Raw genomic sequence first — 25,022 nt, 5'->3', positions numbered from 1 at the left:
ATGAGGTTGCAAATCTCTTCAGTTCCTTCAGTCCTTTCTCTAACTCTCCATTGGGGACCCTGTTCTCAGTCCAATGGTTGGCTGCGAGCATCCACCTCTGTATTTGTCATGCTCTGGCCGAGCCTCTCGGGAGACAGCTATATCAGGTTCCCATCTGCAAGCACTTTTTGGCATCTGCCATAGTGTCTGGGTTTGATGTGTGTATCTGTTGCTTAGATTCCTGTCCTTGTCTCTAGTCATTGGGTTGTCTCTGGCGTTTGCTTGTCTTGCTGTTTCTGAGAGTGACTTGACCACCTGTAGGCCTCTGTGTCAGCACTCCTGTAGAACTGTTTTCCTGTTTGCTTTCAGCCTTTCCTGAGAACAGGTGCTCTGATTTCAGGTGTATCAGCTTTCCTGAAGACTGTCTTCCATGTCTAGACGCCTGATTGCTCCTAGGTCCTTGCACCCAGGGGGCACAGTTGGCGATTCCCTCTTGGGTCTGGAATGTGGGCAGAGGGTAGTCCCCTCTGGCATCTCAGGAGTGTCCATACTTCTGAGTGTCCAGCTCTCTCCCCCACGGGATTTGGGTTCAGGAAGCTGTTTGGCCCGTTCAGTTTGGTCCTGGGCACAGACCAGAATCACAGGTACAGGCGGCTGACTGTTCCTATATTCCTGTGTCCAGAGGCACTGTGCAGTTTCCCCTTGGACCAGGATGTGGGCAGAGGTGTGTAGACGTGGTCTCAGGATGTCTGCCTGTTTGGGAGAATTTTATAGAGTATTTTTATTGATATTCATAACCGATATTAATCTGAAGTTCTCTTCCTTTGTTGGTTCTTTGTGTGGTTTATGTCTGAGCTTAATTGTAGCTTCAACGAATGAATTAGACAGTGTTCCTTCTGTTTCTATTTTGTGCAATACTTTGCAGAGCATTTGTATTATGACTTCACTGAAGGTCTGATACAATCCTCCAATAAACCTATCTGGTCCTGGATTTTTGCTTTTTGTTTTTGTTTTTGTTTTTCTTTTGAATTGAGATGATTTTAACGACTGCTTCTATTTGTTTAAGTGTTAAGAGACTGTTTATATGGTTTACATGATCCTGATTTAGCCTTGATACCTAACATTTGTCTAGAAAACAGTACATTTTATCCAGATTTTCCAGTTTTGTTGAGTATAGCTTTTGGATTAAGATGTGAGGATTTTTTTTTATTTCTCAAGTCTCTGTTGCTATAAATATTTTTTACATTGCTAATTTTGTTAATTTGGATATCATCTAAATATCCTCTGGTTAGTCTGGCTAAGGGTTTATCCATCTAGTTGATTTTTTTCAAAGAACCAGCTTCTGGTTTGGTTGATTCTATGTATAGTTCTTGTTGTCTCTACTTGGTTTATTTCAGCCCTTAGTTTGATTATTTCCTGCTCTGTGCTCCTCTTGGGTGTATTTGCCTTTAATATTCTTTCTTAGTTATGTGCATTTGGGGTTTTGATTATTATGTGATGGGACGTGTATTCTTTTCTGTCCAGTCAATTTGGGAGTTCTGTATGTTTCTTCTGTGATCATGAGCATCTCTTTCTTTAGGTTAAAAAATAGTTTGCACTTATTTATTCCCTCTGTGTGTGTCAGCACATGTGTTTGTTTGTGACAGGGCTCATGTGTGGAGTTCAGAAGACAACTTTGTCAAGGCATCTCCACCCTTCCCACACAATGCTGCCACTTCCATTCCCAGGACCAGACCTACCCTTCCATGAAACGAAGACTTGTTGTTTGTGCTATTAGCCTGCTTACGTATGACAGCTTGATCAAGAGCTTTGAAGGGACTCCAGGCTCCAGTCCACAACTTTCTGTGCGCGTGCTGCTATTCCCAGCCTCACTACCTGATCCGGGGCTTTTATGTGGGCACTGTAGATTGAACTTGGGTCATCATGTTTGTGTAGAAAGAGCTTTACCTGCTGAGTTATTTTCTCAAGCCAAATAATGTATTTATTTTCACTCAATGCTTTTTGTCTGACCTCTTTTAAAGCATTGCTCATCATTTTTTTCAATTTCTAATAGTCAGATACCTAATATAGAGACTTGATAAATAGTTCCCACTAACTATATGATCCTCCTGGCTTTGAATTTGAAATCTGGGACTACCGATGTGCTCAATCAGACTTAGATATGTCTTGCTGTTTTATACCAAAAATTTTGTGTTGTGAAAATTACTATACTCTTCCTTGAATTAAGTATATTTTGGTTATATTCCTAAGTTCCTTGCTGAACAAAAAATATGTAAATATTCCTGTTTTGTGATAATAAAATCAGTCATTAAATTTGAAACTCATAAATGTCAATAAGGCATAGATAACAGAAAAAATATCTAGAAAATTCAAATCATTCTGATGAATTTATAAAGTTTAACTTGAGGCTGTATAAATCAGAAAGGATTTCAAATTTTATTAGAGGAATAAAACCCCTTGTAGTTTTTACAACTGTATACAATTACATGACCAAGGGAACATTGGCGGAATACAGGTTTTTAGATTCACCAAAATGGTATGCAAAATGGATTATGTGAAGGGGAGACTCATCCTTCCTGCAAAAACACCCACACACAAATCAAGGAGTTTCAGCTCTTCATTATGCCTCTTAGGTCATGGATTATGACTAAGTCAGTCACCCTTGGTTAGCTTTACTGAAGAGCACATATTCAGAGTCCTCAGGAAGGACATTCCTGTCCCTGCCTTTTTTCTACTAAATATTAAGCTGTTTCTCTTTTTTCCCCTTTTCCCTATTAATAGGAGGAACATTGTACTGGTTAGCAATCTGATGGTCAGCAATCCGGGCAAGGGAAGCCTGGTGCAACCACATCCATCTCTGTAAGTATGGTCTTATACCTTTGAAGGTAGGTCAGGACAAGTTTCAATCAATTCATTTCTTTTACAGCATGATTTCAAAATAAATCATTAGTACATAATTAGTACATATTGCTTTTACCTGCACTACACAAAATTAATATGGTATAATAGTGCTGACAAGCAGAGTGGCACCAGCCTCATCTACTTAGACATTCTAGGACAAGATATGGTGGAACGCTAAGGGAATGTGTTGAACAAACAAACAAGCAAGGAAACAAACAAAAAAGATTCTGAAAGGCATTTGTTGATAGAAAGAGTGAAAATTACAGAATAGTACTTAATTCTCAATACTATTAACATTTTCTCTACACAACAATACAATTTTAAAAATTCTCCTTGTTTATTGAACACTTATAGAATTATATTCTGAAAAAAAGAGTTAATGACTCACCTCTTTCAAAAGATAAAATTCTATTGTTTTCCCATGGTAATGCAATTAATAACCCAGACTCAGAAAAATAATGAGCGACCTTAGATGTCTAGCAGTTCATAGAGAGAACTAAAAGACTCCACCTCCAGTAGATAGACAGGGTCTCAAGTGGAGGGATGGGATTGTCAACTTACAGTGAGAATGTCTGACCTAGAATTGTTCCTGTCTAAAAGCACTGTAGGAACAAAAGTGGATAAGAGACTGACTAAAGGGGGACTGGCCTAAATTGAGATCAAGCTCTAGGGGAGGTTCCAAGACCTGACACTATCACTAGTGCTATGGTGTGCTTATAATCAGGAGCTTAGCATGGCTATCCTCTGAAAGGCCCAACCAATAGTTGACTGAAATAGACACAGATAATTACACCCAACCAGTGGTCTAAAGTTCCCGAACCCCTATAGGTAAAATAGGGGAGGAATGGAAAAAGCGGGAGATGAGGGCAACTCCATAGGAAAAGCAGCAGCCTGAACTAACCTGGTCCCTGAATCAGGCAGCATACATGAGCAGGTCCTTTGCCCCCAACACACACACACACACACACACACACACACACACACACACACACACACACACACACACACACACATATATATATATATATATATATATATATATATATATATATATATATATATATATATATACAGAGGAATACCTGGTCTGGCCTCAGTGGGAGAAGATGAGCTTAATCCTTGATAGACTCGAGGCTCCAGGGAGGGAAGAGACCTGGTGGTGGGGAAGCATACTCATTGAGACAGGGAGAAGGAAGAATATAATGAGAAACTGTAGGAGGAGGCAGGGGCAAATGCTGGATTGTAAATAAATTAAATACTATTACTTCCATTACTACTATTGCTGCTGCTGCTGCTGCTGCTGCTGCTACTACTACTACTACTACTACTACTACTACTACTACTACTACCACTACCACTACTACTAAAATAAGAAAAATTAAAAAGATAACCCATGTTAACTTAAAAGTCAAATAGTAAATAATAAAAAGCACTTTTGAATACCTGAATAGTAGAGAAAAACTGTAATATGATATTTGCTTTACTCTCGATTATCTGTATTTCATATTCTTAATTACAGATGAAACAGTGTTGAAAGTTACTAACCTTACTTTTCATGGAGATCAAAGATCAAAAGTTGGGTTTTGCACATTATAGTATGTATAGAAGGACAGAAGTGGAACTGTACAAAGAAACAATATAAATATAATATTACATAGTACAATTTCCAATTGAATAAACATAAATCTAGAAGTGCAACTAAGAGTTTCATTCTATTTACTCAAGGAATACACCCTGTAGTCAGATCGTTTTTTATGTCTGTGTAAATTGCTTTCCTGAGTGATTCAACAGCATGTATTAAAAATAAACACAAACATAAACCTCAGTGAGCATAACTGAAGACAGTGGAAACCCAGATTGAAATATTTCAGAAACTGCTTTTAGTCTAGTTCAGATAAAATGCTTTTTAATTCTACTTTATTGCATTTTGAGATGTACTCCAGTGTAACTATTAAAGAGATTCATAATAGATATTCAACTGAATACTATTTGAAGTGCTGATTCAACCATCCTTGTCATTCACAACGTTTTATTAAGTTCTGGATGATTAAAAAAATGGACATTACTCAACAAACCTCTAGTTTAAACCACACATTGATTTGCATTTTCATTATGCACAAATATATTTAAACTGCTTAGTAAGTGAAGCTTTGTGGACATGACCAAATCTATCCTATTTAAAAATAACAACCATTAAAAGATTAAACCAGTATAAAAAATTCTCAGCAAAAAATGCACTTTGGGAGAATGAAAGCTTTCAACATTAGTTTTATCGTTGTTGAATATCTAAAAGCCGAAGGTCAAGATAATTTGCGTTTAAAATTTTAAAATGATGAGCACTTGGACAGGGAAGATGTTATTTGAAGATTTTTCTTCAAATGTTCATTTCTTTTGGAGCTGCTTTAAATTTACAAGAAACTTGTGAAGATATTACAGATGCTTCCTATGGGCTACTCATATTGTCATATGGAAACATTATCCTTTACGAAAGTTCATATTCTATGCCTACTTCTTAGTTGGCTTAATGTATATAGCTGAGTTATACCACAATATATTCACATTTCTCTGTGCTTTTGCCAAGTGTCTGGTTACTCTTCTCTTCTCCAGACAATTGAGAATGGTTGGTAGGATACCTTGGGTTAACTTATATTTATATGGTCTAATTCTGTAATTAGAATAGATTGTGTGCTTCAAAGATAAGGTTGATGATGGAGGTATTGAATTACATTAATTTGTCCTGATAACTATTTTAGTTAATATAGCATAACACAACATTAGCATAAACACAGCTTAGAGCTGATTTTCATACTCATCCGTTAAAGTCATCAGTTGATTTAGTAGTCTCTATAAGGCTGCTCACTTCTTCTTTAGAAGAGAATAGGTAAACACTGTAAAGTTTACAATTAAGGATTGAGAATCTTTACCCTCATTCTGAAGAGAGATGCAACCAAATAAATATTTTGAATTATGCATAAAACTTATTTCTTTTATTTTTAATTTTCATTTTTAATCACCAGATGTGATTTTCATCTCAGAGCTTCCTGTTCGTAAATTCACTCTTTCTAGCTTGTTCTGAACTCTGGCTGGCTGGCTCTTAGCTGCTCTGGCTCAAATTCCTCTAAGCTGACAGATCCAATCTGGCCTCTCTCAGTTCGTGACTGAATATGCCCATGATCTCAAACTAACTCTGATAATCTACTTCAATCTTCTGGCTCTTCTAGTTCTTTCTTATTCCATGACTTCTACTGCCTCTGCTGACCTGCACTGAACTGGAGGAATTGGCCTGACGGAACTGAATGAGTTGACTACTTTGACTGCACAAATTCAAAAGAATGGCATTGTCTGAACTCACCTGAACTGCCTTTTCTCCTAAGTGCTAGGATTAAAGACATACACCACCACCATTCCTGGACATTTCTTTATTTTTCCAGACATTTTATAATAATGCAATTTTATGGGAAGTGTATGAAAACTGTAAGATCCCCTTTTCTCATTTTTATTTATTTCTTTGTTTTGTTTGCTTGTTAGGCACCCATTTATTTCAGCATAATTTATTTTCAAATTTACTTTTAAAGAATGAATGATTTATGGATCTGACTGCTCTGACAGAAGACTAGATTTTCACTGTCTTTATCAGATGGTTCACAATTATGTGTAACTCTAGCTGCAAGGGATATAATATCCTCTTCCTGCCTCTACAGGTTCCTGAATCATGCACACTGCACACAGATAAAACATACCCAGTATTTAAACATAAAATAAATTTTGGACTGGAGAGATAGCTCAGACATTAAATCATATTAGGCTCACAATCAAAACAAATTTGAAGAAATAAATTTCTGCAAACAAAAGTCCATCCTTTTCCATTACTTTGCTTAGTGTTAAAAAATCTGTTGATAGAGTAATTATTGAACAAGTTCTTTATTTAAAGTGAATTCAATCTACATATGCATTTATATTTTCTAAATACCATATAATATATTTGTATTAATTATTATAGAGTATAAAATCACATAACTTAATAACCTCCAACTAGTCTTTTCCCCATAGTGTTATTTGATTTGTTCAATTGTCAAAAGTTACAGTTATAAATTTTATACAAATGTTGGTGATAAGGATATAATATTTGAGTCAGTTTATATGTAAAATTTTTATTCTAATAACATTGACATAGTAGTTATTATTCTGACTTCTGTTTATTTTATACCTCTCTTTATAATTTCTTGGGCTTTTAAAATCATTAAAATCCTTCTTTTATCTTTTGTGCAGATAGGGTCTATTTGTGTTCTGTTTGCTATGGCCCAAAATATTTCGTTTTGTGTAACTATAATGTTGTTCATATAATTTCATTATATATACTAAGTTTCTACTTGTGCAAATTTTAATTCATTTAATCTTGCCAAATCACTTTTTGTAGAAAAATGATAATTTATAAAGTTAAAATAGTCACAAAATAAGGAGATATTAATTGTTACAATTTTATTTCTTACTTGGTCATTACTTATATTACATATTTAAATCCATATCTCACATCAAAGCTATACTTATAGACATTTGTTAACATTAGCCTCTTATTTAAGTTTAAGAAAACATAAAAGAAAATATATTTTGAGAAGTGTCTTAATAGAATAAAACCTGAATATTTTATAAAGTAATTATGTCTAAAATCAGACAAATAATTTAATTTCTATACTTTTAAACCATATTGTAGTATTTTATTATTATAAATAAGTTCTACCATATTTGGGAAACTTCAGTTTTAGAAGGAATAAAAAAATTATTGAGCATAAATTTTTAGATATTGTGGTGTTTAGAGTTTGGAATGCAGTGAGATGTTCTTTTACAGATCAATTCTATTATTTATTTATTTATTGTTTTCTTATTTTAAGAAGTGAATTAGATGACTATGTTTGAAAGACCCCCGGAGTGGGGAGATCCTCACTCAAGTCTTGGGATGATACGACCCCCCAAGAACTCAAGAGATACCAATCTTGATGCAATCAACAAGAGGTTCATTGATAGGGATGACAGAAACCAGTGCACTGGGGTTGAAACTCGTATCCCATGCAGAGTTTGACCTCTAATGGTTGGAAGAAGGGGTATTTAAAGGAAAAACCATACCAAATCACAAGGAAGAACCTCCTGTTTCTCATGATTGTTCTTTAAGATTTTAATCTAACTTTACGGTTAACCAGTTCCTGCTATTATGGTCAGCTGCTGTTATGGTTAGCTAGTTCCTGGAAAAAAGTGGCTGAAACAGCTGGTGCAAATACAATTACTCTTTCTGTGGTCAGCTAGTTCCTAGAACGGGCAGTTTCCGGGCCCTACTATTTTTCCTTCTTTTGGCTTCAACTTTTGTCTAGGGGGCAATTTTAAACTTTTTCCTTTCATGTTCACACTATACAGAATATATTTTTGAAAACAATTTATAAGTATATTTCTATGTATCTATTCATGTTATTGATATCAATGAACATCTCAGTAAAGGAAAAGGCAAAATTAAAAATAGATGGCTTGTTAGGGGATATAATAACTCTATAATTATGTTCATTGAATACTGGAGAGTCTAAACATGAAACAAAACTAGAAAAAAAATCAGCTGTAAAGAATAGAGAAATCCTTTCTTCAAGGTGACAGCTTTAGCACTGCTTTTATTAATTGATTGATCACAGAGGCAGAAAATCAGTAAAGAAGTGTTTGACCTTAATGCTCCATCAATCAAAATGATACACTTGACACTCAGAGAATATTCTATTTGACAACAGCAAAAGCACATCTTGTTCAAACTAAATGAGGTACTTCCCCACACAGATGAATGTAAGGTCAGTGAAACACTTTATACAAAGTTAAAAATGAATGTGTACTTTGTTTTGTATGAAAACAAAGGGATTAAATTAGAACCAGCCAAACACAGTAACTGGAGAATAAAAGGGAAGTCAGCTAAATATTTAGAATACAAACAGTACATTTCATAATAATTCAGTAAAAAGGGGGAAGTTTTAAAAAATTAAGATTTTGAACACAGTGAAAATGGTCATACGCAATCATATTTTGTTTGATTCAATGAAAATAATAATTAACTAAATTTATAGCTTCGTATGTGTGTTTGCAAAGAAAATATATTTAAATTAGTTAACTTGTTCCAAGTAATTAAGATAAATTGTTTTTAAAAAGTAACAAAAGGTAGTGAAAAATAAAGATGATTAAAACAAGAAAATAATAGCAAATCGTCAGAATCACAACCTGATTTGTGCTCTGTCACCAAAACCCTTTGGGGACAGAGCCTGACTCTCAGAAGTTCAAACAATCCTGAGAGCTCAGGGGAGACCACCACTTCTGCTCACATTTCTCGACCACATGGAACCAGCCGAATGCCCTCTGGACACAGGGAAATAGGAGCAGTCAGGGAGCGGATCCTTCAAGTCTTTGCTTGCATCCAGAGCTGAAAGACAATCATCAGGAGCTCTGACACACCTGAGAACAGAGGTAAGAACCACTTCTGCTCTCAGGGAGCTGCCTAGAGCACTCAGGGAACAGAAAAAACAGGAGCAGTACGGGACAGGACATTTCCTGTTTCTGCCTTCACCCATGCTGACCTGGTCCCACACCTCTCTGTACCCAGATCCCTCAGGGAGAAAGTCAGTCTCCAGGAGTGCTGACACACAGGCTTACAGGAGAGTTAAATTGTTAGCTTTCTCCGAGTGTAAGACTCTCAGAGAGAATCTTCCCTCAGGAGGGAGATCCTCAAGCCCAATGACCAGTCCGAGTCCACAGGCTGCAATCTGCAAGAGGATTTTTATTGATCAGGATACACAGATATCTGTGGGCGTCCCAGTCAATTTGAAAGACTGGCGCGCCTAGCAGAGCCAGGGTGGGCTTTTTATAGTATTTTGGGGAGCAGAAGCAGGCTTACAGAAGCAGATGCATGGTTACAGGGATGTGATTGGTGGAGTAAATGAGGCATACGTGTATGTTACCTATTTTGGCTATAATCATAACAGTGAGTTAGCAAAAAGTCATGGTGGTCAGGGCTTCCGGGGGGTCAGGGACTTTTTTTTTTTTCTGCCAGGTGGCCCATGGAGCAGTGCCCATAATTTAGTCTGGTTTCTGCATTTTGTTTTCTTTTCTGGTCTGTTTCGTCTAAATGATCGGTCAGCTTGTCCCACATATCTAAAAACTTACTTTTTACTTCTATAGTTGAGGGCCTTGGGCTTGTACAATTCCCTTTCTGGGAGGGGGTCTTTCATTCCCCCATTTTCTTTTTTTGTCCTTGAGTGGAATCTTCCACTCAACTTGTTTTAGGTACCTCTGTTTTTTTTTTTTTTTTCACCATCTGATACTGTTGTCTCAGCACAAAAGTTTGAATGACTGAAAGACTATATCTCTTATTATTCCTGTCTGATCTGCATAGAAACATTCTTCTTTTAGTGTAGCACACAGACTCTTTCTTTAAGGAATATCAGGTCTAATCTTTTCCTATTTTGAAGGACTACCTCTGAGAGGGAGGTTAGGTGTTCTTGGAGGTCAGCTAAAAAGTCTTTTTTATTCTTTTTTGCATTGTAGGGCAACTGAAGATGTCCTTGTGCTGCCCTTGTAGCACCTGGATAGCCTTAAATAATTCTCAACTCTCTTTTGTGTCTTATTAAGTCTTTAGCATCAGGATTCTAATCTGGACACTATCTGAACCTATACACCAAGGTCTTTTAGAACTTCTAAACTTATACAGGTTGTGATCCCTGAGGCACAGTCCCAAGAAGTGTTAGGAGTACTAACATATGTAATGTTACATCATTTGTAATAAAAATCAAGCCTATCCTTACACCTATTCCAAGGGAACCCAGGGCAAACAGGCAAACATGAAATTCTTGTTTCTAAAACACACTCCTCAAGTGAGCATTATAGCAACCTCCCAATCACTTAAGTCTAGGGAGCTTTTTGAAGATCTGAGTGTCCCTCTAGGTCCCAGCTCTCAGCCCCAACAGCTAGTACGCTGCTGGTGAGGGCTGAGACTTGATGGCTGTCAGGGTGGTCAGCAGCACCAGGTATGGTCCTTTCTAGCGAGGCTCGAGTGTCTGGGCTCAGTGTAGCTGTAGTCTCTAACCTGGAACTGATGGGATGTCTCAGGGGTCTCCGGGGCATAGGCTGCTGTCAGCTGTGAGCAGATTTCTTTCTGTATCACCTGTAGGTCTTTTAGCCTGGCATACAAATCATTATTACTATGACATGTTGGTTCAGTAACATCATCTAATACAGTCAGGGGAGCTGAGGCCCCATATAAGATCTCAAAGGGGGTAAGGCTGAATCTGGAAGGGGTATTTCTTGCTCTGAAGAGAGCAAGAGGGAAGGAGTGTCACCCAGTCTGTGCCAGTCTCCATGGTTAATTTGGTCAGGGTCTCTTTTAAAATTTTATCTTTTCCTTATCTTAGCCAGATTGGTGGGGCATTTTCCAGCCCCTCAGAGACCCACCCTTGGAGCCTGGTGGCAGACCTGGAGCACTCCCTACCTTCAGGGGTATTCAAGTCAACAGTCAGGAGTGAGGGTCTTCCATCCATGTCTGGAACATTCTTTCTGGCCTCCAGTAGGATTCCGTCTTTCCTCAGTGGTAAAGAAGACCTGTAACAGTTACTAACAAGCATCTCAAATGGGATGGTGAGAAAACAAGAGAATCTAGGGAATAGAGGTTCACTGAAGAGGACAAATAGCATTTAGTCACACAGCTAAACCAGGAGGACTTTTTGGGACAAAAAGGCTGTTGTAAAAATAAGCACAAGCTTTGTGTCTGTGAAACAGAACGGCAAGCAGAGAGGGAGCTGATCTGTTACCGACTGTCTCTCTGGACTTAAGAACTAATAACAAAAGGATGGAGAGATGGTTAGGACCTGGGTGCTAGATGCCAAGTGGCTGACAAAAGAATTGTAACCAGTTCTCCTGGGACTTTCAGGAGCTCAGTAGCAGCCCTTTACCAAACTGTCTCAGTGGGCTAAAGGTCCATGGAAAAGAAAACATTAATCCTGACCTTGGCCACAGCCAAAGCCTGAATTCTAAATTTTGACTGGCAAAACAAAGTTCTTCACAGTTTGTTGTAGATTCCCTCCGAAACTATCTCAGGGGCTTCTCTGTCCCCCAACCTGGGGCATTTTGACCACAGGGGCAGGAACTGGCTGCTGTGGGGATAGGATCAAAGGCACTCTCCATGTCAATGATGACTAACAGGGAAGGTTACTTAATGTTGGAGATCAACTCCTCTCTTGGAATAGGGCCAGCAGATAAGGCAGGCTCCCTTAAAGAACTTCTCTTAATGAACACTCTCCTTCTGTGAGCAAGTGTTGAAGGTCTGGCCACTGAAAGCAGCAACTGGAATTATTATTTTTTCAGGGCCAAAAGTCTCATAAAACAACCACTAACTCTACGCTATCTTCTTGTTGTCAAAGGCGGCCGGCCTCATCACCTTGAAACTCCTCTTACGCTGACTTGGCCTGAGCTGCGCCACTGCCCACGCGCAGCCTGCAGCTTGCTAGCAGGCCTGCATGCTTGTCACCCTCAGCCCCTATATTGTCCTACTCTGTGCTGTCCCTTCCTTAGAAGCTGTGAATGTTTAAGCAACAGGGAGAATTTTTCTTCAGGATCTAAGGTAAAGCTTTCAGGCTCTTGTTAATACCTGCTTCAGACAGGGTCACTCACTAACCTGGAGTTCTTCATACACAACTGTTAACAGCAGCTAGACTGGACAAGGGGAGCAAAGGGAGGGGCATCTTTCCTTGGGGAGGAGGCTAAGAGAGAAAGATAAAACAATTTTTCTCAAGCAAATTATTTCCAAGTTAAGCACCAAGAGGACCAAGTAAAACTCCTTGACAAACAAAGCAAACAGTTTCATGATTTCAAACACAGTGTCATTCCAAGATTTTAAACACAGTCGTCTATCCAAAGTCCAAAAACGAAACAAAAGTCAAAAAGACACTGGACAATACCACAGAAAACAACCCAGACAAACAAGACCAAGACAAAGCATCCTATAACCAATTTCCACAGGTGTTCAAAGAAAATTAGGACACAAAGAAGACAAACAATTCCAACAGTCAGACAGACAGACGCACCGCGGCTTCGGTGTCAAACTGAAACCAAAAATTCAGACAGAGGCGACGAGGGTCCGGATCCTTCAGTGGATCCGGCTCTCTCTCCTCTCTCCTCCAACCCAAAACCACGTATCCTTCCGATACAGGCTGAGCCCCGAAAAACCGGGCTCTAAACACCCTTGGAACGTCTTCCAGGGCTGCGGGGGAGAAGTCTGAGCTCATCAGCTCCTTCTCTGGCCCATCCAAATACAAACGGTCTAGACCCAAGCCAAGTAACTAAGCATTTACAGAACAAGTCACAAAGCAAGACAAGACAGGACAAGACAAACACTGGCCAGCTTACCTCCCGGTGGGTGGTCGGTGGTCTCTAGGCAGAGGATCTCCGATCCCGGACGAGCCCCCATATGTAAGACTCTCAGAGAGAATCTTCCCTCAGGAGGGAGATCCTCAAGCCCAATGACCAGTCCGAGTCCACAGGCTGCAATCTGCAAGAGGATTTTTATTGATCAGGATACACAGATATCTGTGGGCGTCCCAGTCAATTTGAAAGACTGGCGCGCCTAGCAGAGCCAGGGTGGGCTTTTTATAGTATTTTGGGGAGCAGAAGCAGGCTTACAGAAGCAGATGCATGGTTACAGGGATGTGATTGGTGGAGTAAATGAGGCATACGTGTATGTTACCTATTTTGGCTATAATCATAACAGTGAGTTAGCAAAAAGTACATGGTGGTCAGGGCTTCCGGGGGGTCAGGGACTTTTTTTTTTTTCTGCCAGGTGGCCCATGGAGCAGTGCCCATAATTTAGTCTGGTTTCTGCATTTTGTTTTCTTTTCTGGTCTGTTTCGTCTAAATGATGGGTCAGCTTGTCCCACATATCTAAAAACTTATTTTTTACTTCTATAGTTGAGGGCCTTGGGCTTGTACAATTCCCTTTCTGGGAGGGGGTCTTTCACGAGTAACTACAGATAAATTGTGTTTAAAATAGTCAGAGACAGCAAGACCAGCTAACAACAGAGACAACCAGATGGCAAGAGGCAAATGCAGGAAACTAAGCAACAGAAACCAAGACTACTTGGCATAATCAGAGCTCAGTTCCTTCACCAAAGCAATACTGTATATCCCACAACATGGGAAAAGCAAGATTTGGATTTAAAATGACATCTCATGATGATGATAGAGGACTTTAAGAAGGACATAAATAACTCCCTTAAAGAAATACAGGACAACACAGGTAAACAAATAGAAGCCCTTGAAGAAGAAACAAAAATCTCTTAAAGAATTACAGGAAAGCACAACTAACAGATGAAGGAATAAAACAAAACCATCCAGAATCTAAAAATGGAAATAGAAACAAACAAGAAATCGCAAACCGAGACAACAATGGAAATAGAAAACCTAGAAAAGACATCAGGAATCGTGAACACAAGCATTACCAACAGACTACAAAAGATAGAAGAGAGGATCTCAAATGCAGAAGACAACATAGAAAACATTGATACAATAGTCAAAGAAAATGCAAAACACAAAAAGCTCCTAAACCAAAAAATCCAGAAAATCCAGGAAATAATGAGAAAATCAAACCTAAGGATAATAGGTCTAGAAGAGAGTGAAGATTCCCAAATTTAAGGGTGAGTAAATATCTTCAACAAAATTATAGACAAAAACTCCCCTAACCTAAAGAAAGAGATACCCATCAACATAAAAGAAGCCTACCGAACTCCAAATAGACGGGTCCAAGAAAAAAATTATTCCTGTCATATAATAGTCAAAAACACCAGTGTACAAAACAAAGAAAGAATATTAAAAGCAGTAAGGAAAAAGGTCAAGTAACATAGAAAGGAAGAACTATGAGAATCACACCACACTTCTCACCAGAGACCATGAGAGCAAGAAGATGTCACACAGACCCTAAGAGAGCACAAAGGTCAACCCAGGCTACTATAGCCAGCAAAACTGTCAATTAATACAAATGTAGAGAAAAAGATATTCCATAATAAAACCAAATTTACCCACTAGCTTTCCAGATATCCAGCCCTACAAAAAATAATAAATTGAAAACTCCAACACCAGGAGGGAAACTACACCCTAGAAAGAGTAAGAAAGTAATCCCCTTCCAACAAACCCAAAAGATGAGAGCCACACAAACATAATTCCACTGCCAACAACAAAAATAACAGGAAGTAACAATCACTATCCCTTAATATTCCTTAACATCAATGGACTCAATTCCCCAATAAAAAGACAGACTAACAGACTGCATACATAAAGAGGCCCAGCATTTTTCTGCAAACAGGAAATATACCCCCAGAGACAATGACACATACTTCCTCAGAGTAAAAGGCTGTAAAACAATTTTCAAAGCAAATGATCCCAAGAACAAAGCTGGAGTGGCCATACTAATATCGAATAAAATCGAATTTCCACCAAAAGTTATCAAAAGAGATAATGAAAGACACTTCATTTTCATCAAAGGAAAAATACAGCAAGATGAACTCTCAAACCTGAATATTTATGCTCCAAATACAAGGGCACTTACATTCATAAAAGAAACCTTACGAAAACTCAAAGCACACACTGCACCTCAAATAATAATAATGGAAAACATCAATACCCTAGTCTCATCAATGAACTGATCAAAGAAACAATCTAAACAGAGACATAGAAAAACTATCAGAAATTATGAACCAAATGGATTCAACAGATATCTATAGTGCATTTCATCCTAAACCAAAAGAATATACCTTCTTCTCAGCACCTCAAGGTATCTTCTTCAAAACTGACCATATAATCAGTGACAAAACCGGTCTCAACAGAAACAAGAAGATAATCCACTCATCCTATCAGATTACCAAGGACTAAGGGTGGTCTTCAATAACAACAAATATGACAGAAAGCCCATACACATAGAAGTTGAACAATGCTCTACTAATTGATAATGTAGTCAAGGCAGAAATAAAGAAATAAATTAAAGACTTTTTAGAATTTAATGAAAATGAAGGCACAACATAACCAAACATGTGGGAAAAATGAAAGCAGTGCTAAAAGGAAACCTCAGCACTAAGGGCCTCCAAATCAAAGTTGAAAGAGCATACATCATCAGTTTGACAGCACACCTAAAAGCTCTAGAACAAAAAGAAGCAGATACACCCAAAAGGAGTAGACACCAGGAAATGATCAAACTCAGAGCTGAAATCAGCAAAGTATAAGCAAATAGAACTATACAAGAATCAACAAAACCAAGAGCTGGTTCTTTGAGAAAACCAGCAAGATAGATAAACCCTTAACTCTTTAACTGGACTAACCAGAGGGCAGAGAGAGAGGGAGGGAGGGAGGGAGAGAGAGAGAGAGAGAGAGAGAGAGAGAGAGAGAGAGACCAAATTAACAAAATCTGAAAGGAAAAGGGAGATATAACAACACAGTGTGAGGAAATTCAATAAATCATCAGATTTTACTACAAATGTATTCAATAAATCATCAGATTTTACTACAAATGTCTATATTCAACAACACTGGAAAATCTGGATGAAATGGAAAATTTTCTAGACAGATGCCAGGTACCAAAGTTATAATGGGATCAGATATATCCAAACAGTTATGGTATCCAAACAGTACCATAACTCCCAAAGAAATGGAAGCAGTTATTAAAAGTCTCTCAACCATAAAAAGCCAAGGATCAGATGGGTTTAGTGTAGAATTCTATCAGACCTTCATAGAAGATCTAATAGCAATGCTATCCAAACAATTCCTCAAAACAGAAGCAGAAGGAACACTACCCAATTACTTCTATGAAGCCACAATTATGCTTACACTTAAACCAAACAAAGACCCAACAAAGAAATAGAACTTCAAACCATTTTCACTTATGAAGATTGAGGCAAAAATAATTAATAAAATTATCCAAAATGAAACCAGGAACACAGCAAAATGATCATACATCATGATCAAGTAGGCTTCATCCCACTGATACAGGGAAGGTTCAATATATGAAATCCATCAATGTAGTCCATTATATAAACAAACCCAAAGGAAAAAAAAAACACATGATCATCTCATTAGATGCTGAAAAACTTGAACAAGTTCAACACCCATTCATGTTAAAATTCTTAGAAATGTCAGGAATTCAGGGCCCACACCTAAACATAGTAAAACCAATAAACAGAAAACTAGTATCCAACATCAAATTAAATGGAGGGAAATGAAGCGATCCCACTAAAATCAGGGACTGGACAAGGCTGCCCACTCTCTATCTGCTTATTCGATAGAGTACTCAATCCAAGCTAGAGCAAACAAACAATAAAAGCAGGTCAAAGGGATACAAATTGGAAAGGAAGAACTCAAAATATCACTATTTGCAGATGACATGATAGTATATTTAAGTGATCCCAAAAGTTCCACCAGAGAACTACTAAACCTGATAAACACCTTCAGCAAAGTGGCTGGGTATAAAATTAACTCAAACAAATCAGTAAGCTTTCTTTACTCAAAGGATAAACATGCTGAGAAAGTAATTAGGGAAATGACACCTTTAACAATAGTCACAAATAACATAAAATACCTCAGTGTGACTCTAACCAAGCAAATAAAATATCTGTATGACAAGAATTTCAAGTCTCTTAAGATAGAAATTGAAGAAGATCTCAGAAGATGAAAAGATCTTCCATGCTCATGGATTGGCAGCATTAATATTGTAAAAATAGCCATTTTGCCAAATTCAATGTACAGATTCAATGCAATCTCCATCAAAATTCCAATACAATTCTCCATAGAGATAGAAAGAGCAATTTGCAAACTCATTTGGACTAACACAAAACCCAGGCTACTGAAAACTATACCAACAATAAAAGAACTTCTGGGGGAATCACCATTCCTGACCTCAAGCAGTTATTACAGAGCAATAGTGAGAAAAACTGTATGGTTTTGGTACAGAGACAGGCAGGTAGATCAGGGGAATAGAATTGAAGAACCAGAAATGAACCTTCATACCTGTGGTCACTTGATCTTTGACAAAGTAACTAAAACCATCCATTGGGAAAAAGATATTTTCAACAAATGGTGCTGGTTCAACTGGAGGTCAGCATGTAAAACAATGCAAGTTGACCCATTCTTATGACCTTGTACAAAACTCAAGTCCAAGTAGATCGAGAACCTCAACATAAAACCAGATACACACAAACAAACAGAAGAAAAAGTGGGGAGGAATTTCGATCACATGGACACTGGGGGAAATTTCCTGAACAGAACACCAATGACTTATGCTCTAAGATCAAGAATCAACAAATGGGACTTTATCAAACTGCAAAGCTTCTGTAAGGCAAAAGACACTGTTGTTAAGACAAAACAGCAACCAACAGATTGGGAAAAGATCCTTATCAATCCTGCACCTGATAGAGGGCTAATACCCAATATATATATAAACAACCCAAGAAGTTAGAATGCAGAGACATAAATAACCCTATATAAATGGGGTAAAGAACTAAACAAAGAACTCTCAGTTTTGGAATAACTTATGGCTGAGAAGTACCTAGAGAAATGTTCAACATCCTTAGTCATCAGGGAAATGCAAATCAAAACAAGCCTGAAATTTCACCTCATGCCAGTCAGAATGGCTAAGATAAAAATCTCAGGTGACAATAGATGCTGGCAAGGATGGGGAGAAGTTAGAAAACTCATCCATTGTTGGTGGGATTTTAAGTTGGTACAAGCACTCTGGCAATCATTCTGATGGTTCCTCAGAAAATTGGAAATATTATTACCTGAGTACCCAGCTATATCCATCCTAAGCATATACTCCAAAAAAATGCTCCAACATATAACAAGGACACATCCTCCACTATGTTCATAGCAGCCTTATTTATATTATCCAGAACTCGGAAAGAATGTCCTCTGGCAGAGGAATGGATATAGAAATTGTGGTTCATCTACACAATGGAGTACTACTCTTCTATTAAAAAACAATGACGTCATGAAATTCATAGGCAAATGGATGGAACTAGAAAATATCATCCTGAGTCAGGTAACCCAATCACAAAACCCACACATAGTATGTACTCACTGGGATATTATCCCAAAAGCTTGAATTACCCATGATACAATCCATGGACCACATGAGGCTCAAGAAGGACAACCAAATTGGGGATGCTTCACTCCTTCTTAAAAGAGGGAACAAAAATATTTATAGGATGAGATGTGGAGTCAAAGTTGGAGCAGAGATTGTAGTAATGACCATTCAGAGCCTGCCCCACCTGGGGATCCAGCTCATATACATTTAGCCACCAAACCAAAACAATATTGCTTTTGCCAAGAAATGCATGCTGACAGGAGCCTGGTATAGCTTTCTCCTTATAGACTCTGCCAGAACATGACAAGTACAGAGGCTATCGATAGCAGCCAACCATTTCACTAAGAATAGGGTCCCCTTTAAAGGATTAAAAAAAGGATTGCAGGAACTGAAAGGGCTTGCAACTTCATAAGAACAATAATAGCAACCAACCAGAGCTCCCAGGGACTAAACCAACATCCAAAGAGTACACATGGACAGATCCATGGCTCCAGCTGCATATGTAGCAGAGGATGGCCTTATTGTTCAGCAATGGGACAAGAAGCCCTTGGTCTTGCCATAGGTAGAACCTCCACTGTAGGGGAATGTCAGGGCAGGTAGTGGGAAGAAATAGGTGGTTGGATGGGAGAATACTTTCATATAAGTGGGAGGAGAAGTGGGGTAGGTGTTTATGGACAGGAAACCAGAAAAGGGAATAACATTTGAAATGTACATAAAAAACATCCAATAAAAACCTACAAAAAATCTTGTTTGTTCCTTAAAAGATAGGTAAAACTGAAGCAATAATGATGAAATATACATTGATAATATTAAAATGTAGATGTGTAGTCATTATTAACTCAACACATAAACCTTTAAAGAAAAATTAAAAATCAAAAAATTTGTCAACAAATTTGATAACTTGGACAAAGTAAAGTATTTATAGTGACACATTGTAAGTGTTGGTTTTGTTTTCTCTGAGGAAGGGATGAGATGGGAGCTCTACCCAAGCTTTAAGAATATATGGCTTGGGCTGAGCCATATATCTAACTAGCTCTAGGCCTTGACCTGAAATTTTCTAGACTCAATGCAGTCTAATTTTCTGCTAGTCTGGATTCCAATGGCCTCAGCTTTCAGCCTCTGTCCACTAACCTAGGCCCAAATATTCTAGCTGCTGAGACTAACTTGTGGATAAACAAATCCTTTCTAGTTCTTTCTGAATGGTGGATGACTGGTTCAAATCAGCTATTCTGGTTCAAACACCTCTCCAAGCAATCTGACTCAAATTGGATTTTCTTGGCTTCCTACTGAATTGCTTTGCTTGGAAAAACTGCCTCTGAACTCCATGAACAGAACTCCAATGACTGCAGGAACAGAATGAAACGGAACAGCACTGCACAAACTCCATTGAACTCAAATGTGTTCAAGTGTACAGAACTGCACAGAACTCAACTGAACTCCAACCTTCTCACCCTGAGTTGCTCTTAAGTAGCCTTTTTCTAGTCTGTTATTTGTACATATCCTATCTCTGACTCATTCTGTCAAATCTTTCTCTGATTCGTCACTTTGTCTTCCCTTCAACTAAATGTCATTATTTCAGAGTAAAGGTGCGTACTGAAGGCATCTTCATATTCCAGCCAGAGCATTAAAGGCATGCCATGCCAACTGAATGTCTAGAAGGTCTTTGAATGTGATGCAATAAAATTATTTTACAACACAAAGTAGAAAGTTAACCACGGAGCTTCATTATGTAAATAAAAGTATTTTATTAACAGTGTTTATTAAAAGTCTATGATGCTTCCATATAAAATAATCATAAGAACCAGATGGCATCATTATGATATCCTATCAAACAATTAATGAAGAAACGATACCAAAACTTCTCTTGAAAAATAGAAACAAAGGAAAGACTTCTAGTCATTTTATGCAAATAAGCTATATCATACAATGAGAAATAGAAACGATCTACAAAAAGAATGTTACTTGAGAAGTTTCAATGCCTATTTATTATAAAACTTACTTAAAATCTAAGAACAAAGAGGAATTTTCTCAACTGATTATCTACAAATGGCCATAGACTAAAACAATAAAGTGCCTCTTAATTTTATATTTACTGATAAACTGGTAAACTTAATTTTATATTTCTTTTTAAACTGAGAATAATTGTTGTCAAAACACTCTGAAATTTTTATTATTATTATAAAACTAAAAGTGAGTGAAAAACATTTTAGAAAGAAAGAATACATAATTGCTTGTGTGCAAGATAATTGTCTATGTAATAAGTGTTATTATGTATAAAGTGTTCAAGTAAAACAACCCTGAAAAGTTAAGTTAAAAAAAACAGAAAACAAAAAACAAAATGTAGGTCTCAGCATGTTATAAATATTTTGCCCATAAGTGAATATTTTGTACAAAGGAATCTTTATTTTACAGGATTAAGTATGTGTAGAAATTGCATATCCTGAAGCTCAATTTCTATAATATGGTTGCCACACTTACTTTGATATTTTAAAATTTTCAGTAGTTTCAATATGTTTCAAAAAAACAGAGCAAGAAAAAAATATAAGACATAAATAGAGGTATGAATTTAAGAGAGGTGTTAATTTCTTTCTTGAGATAAAGTTAGAAAAATTTTCCCTGTCACAGACAGGTTGTGAACATGGAGTAGGCAACACAGCATATTGGAAGATAGCACCTGCTCCTGAGACATACATCATTTTTTTTTTATTTTACCAAGCTGTCCTCTTTTATGTGTGATTATTGGATTCATGCACAGTAGTAATTATTAGTGAGCATCATATGGTTTCCTTTGATTTAGTTATAAGTCTACAGTTAGATTATTATTTAATACATGAAACATTTCCATCAGGATGTGCTGATGTAGACAAAGAAATTCTGAACAATAAGAAACTTCTTTGCAGTTATTATGAAAATAATTTTAGAAAGTATTTTCTAAAATTTGAAAGCCAAATTATATGTAAGTAGTAAACCCAACACCTAAAACCTACTTTGAGAATATGAAACAGACATTTATGTTCCTCTTTACAACTTAAATATGCTAGTATTCTATACTAAAATTCTCCAACAAAAGCAACTTAAGGAAGAACGGATGTAGTTTAGTTCACAGTTCCAGGATATAATCTATTTGGAGGGAAATTCTAGGTGTCGGGAAATTATCTGCTCACAGTATAGTCAATATCAGAAGAAATGTGCAGTGTTTTCATGTGAGCTGCTGTGCAGCTCTAGTTCATACATTTACGGTGGAGCATTCCATACCCAAGGAATGGTTCCATTTACCATTAAGATTAGTACTTTATGTCAACCAATACAATCAAGAAAATTCCTATATGTGTGCTCAGAGGCTGTCCTTTCCTGTTTTACCCTGCCTCTGGGGTGTAGGAAATCAACTGGGCAGAATAAACGAGAGGTGCTAGACAGCATTTTCCTTGTGCTTTTGAGTACTGAGCTCAAAAGCACTGATGCACCACTCAGGGGTGGGAAAACACAGCCTAAGATATGTAAGGGCAAAGCTGGGTTCCCGGATTAATGAGCTTCCAGTCGTGCTTGGAAACTGTGCAGATTATTCAGGAATAGAGGATCTTGGGTCCAGGGGCCTGCAATGAGATTCCCGGGCTGGAGTCTCCCAAAATCCTGGACATGCAGACACTGCTGGGTCAAGGGGAGTTGGGAACAGAGTTCCCTCCCAGGGGTAGGGAGATGGGAAACTCCAGCTTAGCTCAGCTGTGGTGGTGGAAGTCTGGAGCCTGGAGGGGCCTTCTGCTGGAGACTTAGGTGGGAAGGCTTTCTTCATGCTCCTCATGGCAGCAGTTCTTGATGAAAGAGACAGTACATGTTTATGCATACAGTTTATTGAATGTTCATCATGAAAAATTCGTGCATATCACCTCCTCAGTGTGGATCACATTACCTTTTGTAGGAAGGAACGTCCAGGAAGAGAAGCTTAATGGCTAAACCCTCCCAACCTCTAGGTAACTCATTATCATAGAGAACTCTGATCCAGGCTATGTGAGGAGTGTGGCACGTATTCCTGGACCAGGAATCTAGTGGGAAGCAGGGAGACAGCTAATGTCCCAGGTAGTGTCCAGTTGCCAGAGTCTTAGAATCCTTTCAACCTTACCAAAGTTCCTTGCATGGTCCACTCTCCCACAAGAAGCCAATGTCTGGATGATCCCAAACAGTCAAGTTGATAACTTATAGCAAACATCACAGTATGATCCAGTCGTACTTCAAAATTTTTATTGGAAAAAAAAACCCAGAAATTTTCTTTATAAAATGTCTTAAAGTATATCAGTATAAGTTTAGTTCTTGGATTATGCACATATACTCATATATATTACACTTTGCACATGCTTTTGGAAAAACACTTTGGAAATAATATATATTTTTGTAATCCTTAGTTTTGTTGTACCAAAACAGTTATGTTTTTAAGGGAAATAAAAAACTTCATTTGATAAAAATTCCAAGAATATCATAAATGAAGCACTGTATTTCTGATTTTATCGTTTAGGTTCTGTACTCAGTAATTTTCTTCTCCAAAATGACATACAAGAAATCATAAACAAAGTGGTGTAAAACTTTACAATCAATTGATTTTCTTATTTATCATGACTCATCTGCTGCTGCTAGCAGACCAGAATATTACAATATACGTTTTCCAATTAAGAGGATTCGGTGGTTACCATGGTGAAGGTGTGGTGATTTCCACCTTCCTGACATTTCCCATCTAATATTTGAGAAATGGGGACATGTCCATGCACAAAACATGGGAAGAGGAATGCATGGTGCTAGGTGAGCAGAAGTAAGAACACAGTGGACCTCTGTCAACAGGCAAGTGCTACACAGCATTGCAATCGCTGAAAAAAGTGCCTGTGGCAGGGGAAGCTATAAGCTTCCTCTAATATCCTTTCCCTATACGTTTTTGCCATAAATAAAAGTTTAAATAGAATTACTTTGATTTTTAAAATACTACCTATCACTATAGAAATTTTATTCATAGAAGACTTTATCTAGAACCTAGCATACTATTCTTTATTCTTCCTCTGCCCATAATCAAGTTTGACTCTGTCTACTGAAGTAAGCAGAAGCTGGTACTTATGCTACCACTCCCTGAACATATTTATGCTTCGGTTTTTCTTATTTTGAGTTGAGATAGAGTGTCTAAAATTTAAGCATTGCTCCTCCCTCACACCACTTGCATTCAATATTTTTTGTCTTGGCTTTGAATTTTATGAGAATCTCATAGTGTATTTTTGTTGATTCATAGACACACTTATCAAGTATATTTTAGTTTTATCTGGGAGACACATAATCATAATATAATTAGTTAACTATATATTTATTCATTCCCAACTTAGACTTGTTTTTCTTTTCACTTATTTTTTGTGCTCCTGAAAATGTGCATTAGTATGTAATAAGCCTTGATTTTATATTCAGAATATAATAAATATAACTTACTAAATTTTACTTCAAACCCATTAGATATTTCTTATACATAATGTGCCATTGCCTCTTCTCTCTAAAACTTTTGAATAGTAAGGTATTGGCCATAATTAAGGTATGTAGTATATTGAAAAAGATGATACATAGGAGAAAATAAGAGCCATAGGAGAACACAGTGCAGGATAGAAAATAAGGAAAGAAAACAAAGAATGGGTTAAAAACACATATGGTGTTTTGGGGTGCATAACGGCTTGCTGATACAAACATTGAAAGATAGAAGTCTCAGGATTTTTAATTTAAAAAGAGTTGGCTGAATTCGTATTTCTGATTCAGCTATAACTCCAATACTATGGGACATATCCTGAATGACACATAGAAAAATTTGGGCTGTAACTGCAGCTGATGCCCAGGCTGGTCTAGCTGAGTACAAGGATCAGCAGGCACATAGTACAAACTGAAGATATGTGTTGGCCCAAATCTCCTCTCATAGTAGGATTATGAGTTTGACTAGAAAAGTTAGCTATATTAGTTCATTACTAATTTAATAATTCATTCAATAATCTGAAATAATTGA

General features: G+C 37.4%; 1 long non-coding RNA gene across 1 annotated transcript; it reads right to left on the bottom strand.

Annotated features, from left to right (window-relative positions):
* Positions 1-9,658: 9,658 nt before the first annotated feature.
* Positions 9,659-13,707, bottom strand: LOC134481511 (uncharacterized). Its single transcript, XR_010057061.1, has 2 exons — positions 13,297-13,707; positions 9,659-11,075 (listed from the first exon to the last, which is right to left on the bottom strand). It is a non-coding gene; the product is annotated as an uncharacterized LOC134481511 (long non-coding RNA).
* Positions 13,708-25,022: the final 11,315 nt, after the last annotated feature.

This window comes from Rattus norvegicus, chromosome 13, assembly GCF_036323735.1.
Source record: "Rattus norvegicus strain BN/NHsdMcwi chromosome 13, GRCr8, whole genome shotgun sequence".
Classification (NCBI taxonomy): Eukaryota; Metazoa; Chordata; class Mammalia; order Rodentia; family Muridae; genus Rattus; species Rattus norvegicus.
Note: the sequence above shows the minus strand (reverse complement) of the source record. Positions and strands in the feature narration are given on the sequence as shown.